Source organism: Pteropus alecto, unplaced genomic scaffold (genome assembly GCF_000325575.1).
Source record: "Pteropus alecto unplaced genomic scaffold, ASM32557v1 scaffold76, whole genome shotgun sequence".
NCBI lineage: Eukaryota > Metazoa > Chordata > Mammalia > Chiroptera > Pteropodidae > Pteropus > Pteropus alecto.
Genome location: NW_006443138.1, coordinates 10,704,703 through 10,709,346, shown reverse-complemented (window position 1 = coordinate 10,709,346; position 4,644 = coordinate 10,704,703).

Here is a 4,644-nt window from a genome sequence, read left to right as displayed (position 1 = left end):
TGAGGGACCCAAATTGTCATTAGGTATCTAAGAACTATATCATCTTTGACATATAATTTTTAGGTAGAGGTTTCACTGACTAGTAGGGTAGAGTAACTATGTGAAAGCAAGGGTATGGGTACAAATTCCCAAAGGAAATGATTTTGTTGATATTATTATTTTAGTTATTTCACCCCAGGCCATGGCAGAAGCTTTTTTATCTGTTCTCTCTGTAGTCAGGAAGGTCTTTGCCTGTTTTTACCCATCTTTTCACTAAAGATGTAAAGATTATTTCAGGTATCTTGTATTTATATGGAATGTAACGGTCTCAGTTTGTCATGATCAAGGCCTATCCTCCCATTCCCATTTGGAAGTTCCTAGTATCTGTATGTTCCACAGTGTAGTCCCATGTTATTTTCACTTAAATCTCTAGTGCTTACTGTCTGCCTTTAGAAGGAAAAGCTGGGTATTTTCCTTACTTTCTTGGAAGGATAGAAAGGCACTTAATAGTACCTTTGTTGCTATTTATTCAACATCCATATGTTTTTCTAATCTCTAGACTACCATACAAATGGAAGTAGAAGTCCAGTTCAATGCTTTTGGTACACAGTACTTTTTATTACATATGCATATACCCCCTAACCATATATGGCATTGGTTTGCATGTTGTTAAGCTTCAAATGAAAGGCAGCAAATTTTAAGAATATATGTTTTACTAAATATTTTACTTGTGAAGCTCTAGTTATTTTCACTTCTGTATAGTGACTATGTTTTTAATAGGTATTTATATCACTTTCAAATTTTTTCTATTATAAATAATGCTACAAGAGATGAAACTGTTAGGGTATTGGTTTGCTTATCAATGGTAATACTTTCAAAATGCGTTCTAAAATATTTTTATCAATTTATAGTCTACCAGCAATGTACAAATTTTAATTGCCCCATGTATCTGTCAGGGTTGATATCATTACCCTTTTTTAACCATACTGAGAGGTATAAATTGTTATTTCATTTATTTTTAGCTTGCATTTCTCTGAATCTAGGTGAACTTTTCACATCTTTTTTTGACATTTGTATTTCTTCTATAAATGAACTGTCCTTTTACTTTGTCCATTTGTCAATTGTATAATTATTTTGTTAATAATCTTCTATCAGTTATAAGAACTGCGACACTTCTACATACTACTATGGCACAAGGTTTTGCTATTTGTTCATGTCTAGTATGACAATGCACAGAAAGTTTTACTTTTACTATAGTCCAAACATATCAATCTTTTCTTTGTATTTGCTTTCATTTACTTGTTTAACATATTTTCTCTTGCCTACGATTACAAACATACTCTATTTTCCCATACAGGTTTGATGTTTTATTTTTCCACAATAAGTCTTAAATCCACATAGAAATTAACTTTTGTGTCTGGAGTAGTTTTTGTTGTTGTTGTTGTTGTTGTTTTATGGATAATCTATTCCAGAATGATAAATTGATAATCCATTGACTATAATAACAATTTAGTCATACATCAAGATAACATAAATGTTTATTTTCCCACCTAATTCTGAACTCTATTTTATTCCGCTGTTTCTGCACCAAAACCATGCTATATGTAAGACATGTTCATCAAAAAGATCTTGTTTATTCTTGTATGTTGGTTTTCATATAAATCTTAAAATTAGCTTGTCAAGTTTCATAAAAATGTCTATTTGGATTTTCATCAAAGTTACTTCCAATTCATATATTTGGAGTGATGATATTGAACTTCTTATCCATGAACATCCTATCATTTCCCATTTATGTTTTTTTTCTAACATACTAGAAGAAAATTTTACCATTTTCTCCATATTATACCTCTCTTGTCATATTCATAGGACCCTTATAATTTTTGTTGCATAACATTACAAATGTAACATTGAAAATATTTTACTATTCTGATTTTGGATATATTGATCTTATATCCATCAATTTTACTGCATTCTATCATTACTTCCAGTGGTCTGTTCATAGATTTTATAAAATTATCCACTTAGATATGAGAATTAGAATTTTCTTCAGTCCTGATTTTAAAAGGAATACTTCCGAGTATTCATCATTAAGTAAAGCAATTGTAAAATTTTGGTATGTACTTTATCAGAGTTTTTTAGCCCTTGTTTCTATATGGTGAATAACTTTTAAATCAATGTTTGATATTAAATTTTACAAACTATATTTTTCTATATCTACTGAGATGTTCAGTTTTACCCTAATGATGATGTGATTTCGAGTCAAAATCTTATTTTCCTGGGATTAAACTGGCTTGTTGATAATGTTTCATATTTTAAAGGAGTTGGTTTGCTAACATCTTCACTTTTTTTAAAATCTATATTCTAATACACATAAGCCGTAATGATTTTTTTTCTGCTGTATTGTCTGAAAAAATTCTAAATGTCTAGTGTTTCTATGTGTGTACTGGACTAGTCATGAGAGGAGTTGGCTTTTCTAAATTCTAGATGTATTCTCTTATTAAAAAATAAAAATTCTTTGAGTCACTTTTGATGAATTATATTTTGAAATTTATTTTTCATGTTTTCGAGCTCAATGCCCTAAAGTTTTCATTAGTATCACAATTTGTTCATTCTTTAACCAGTTAGTCTTTGTTTAGTCTTTTCATTTATTAGATTAAATTTCTTTGGCTTCAACAAAGAGCACTGGCCTACCACCGGCATTCTACTTTTGGTTCTGTATTTTTGAACTGTGGGCAAGTCATTGTTGCTGAATTTTTCTCATCTCTAAAGTGAATATAGTATTTCTTTTTTAGCTCACATATATCCAATTAAGCTTAAGTAATATAGGATTTAAAATGTTTTCAAAATGGAAAAAAGAATTTACAGGTTTATCTGCAGTATCTTTTTGAACATGTTCATCACTTGTAACAAATGTTTTCTTCCAAAGCATAATGGGCATCTTTTAGAACATGAATGAGACTCAAGAGCTTGGGCCTTTCATAGAGTAAAACTTCCAAAGTCTGACGCTTAAGGTTAACTCTAGCTGATCTGAGAAGCAGCAATTCCCTAACGACAATTATTTTAAGAACTTATGTGAAAAGGTGTTTAACAAAGTAAAAATGTTGGAGTTTTAGCACATTAATATATCTTGATTTTGTAAAACCTTTTTTAAAAATTAATTTTAAAGTACTTCAGATAGGTCCTAATGGAAGTAATTATTACTGTGTGTAAATTATTAGTGTGTAAATCTCTTCCTGAATCCTTAACGAGTTGAGCATGGCTCATATTCTGTCTTTATCAAGTAACCATTTATTAGGTTCCTGATCTCATGCTACATACTGTACTTAAAATACAGTATCTAGGGAATTTAAACGCAGGAAGTTAAAAGGTATGCAACCTTTTTTTTTTTTCTTTTTAAACATAAAGATCATCAGTTAAAAAACATGAAAATAATCTTAGAAGTCCTACTGTCAAGTGAATTTAGTAAAGCACTAAGGTCTTGCAAATATCTCATTTCAGAAAACTCATTAGGTTAGCACTAAATATATTAATTCAAAACTAAACATACAGAATAGAATCCAAAAGTATTTGCTACAACTATATTTGAATGTTAGGTGACTCAATACCATGTTACAAGTCTTTAAGATGCCCTGAGGTATCCTGAGACAATTTTTACTCTGGCCTAATTTCTATAATTTTTATTCGTCTAAACATAATTTCCAATTTGTTTCTTAACTATAGCCTTTAGCAAATAAATGATTTTTATTAGTACTAAGGAGTAATATGCACAACTTTTGGGGAAATACTCCAACTCTGGAGTAGGAATTGGAAGAAATAAAAATAATCTCAGAATTATTCTAAATATAAAATGAAAGACAAAGAATTGGAGTAAAATAAAATACATAAAGTATTAGGGAAAAATTACCTTGAGAAAGGCCGACTCATTTTTTTTGTTATGAATCATTTGCCTTGTTAGAGCAAAGGTATTAGCTTGAAGTGGTAAAGTGGTATTATTAAAATACCTTGAATTCCATTCAATTGAACCGTTTTTCACATTGGACTTTTAGCAACAGGCTTGGATTATATTTATTTTACACTTTCTTAGCTCACATGGAAAAGGGTAGATGACGTATAGTTTATTTCATTACAGGTTGCAGAAAGCTAATTTGCAGGACTAGGTGGAAAAAAAAGTTGGGCAGAGTTCTATCTATTCTTATAAAACTCCCATTCAGGAAAGTGACTAAGGTTCAACAGCAATTCAACATTTATTTTACTATGTCAATACTTGAAAAACATATACAATTTAAATGATTAACATACAGAGTCCAAATAGTCATTTTTTAAAATTTTGTTTATTACTGTTTACCAATGGGGAGATGCAATTTATTTACACCAGCGGCCATAGGGGTAAGGGGAATACACAGTTAGCAATCTGTATAGGATGAACTACTTATGCAAAAATAAGAATCTCCAAAGCAAAGGATAGGGGTGAGTTTCACTACACTTCCCCAGCATGCGATACTGCCAGGCAATGGTGCCTGGGCATGCGGTGGTAAAAACTAATGTATGGAAGAATAAACCACAAACCACAGAAAATTTGTAAAGAACCCCCTTCCCCCCATACACACACACACTCAGATACATAATAGAATTACAGGGTGATCATTACACTTAATTGAGGAGGGA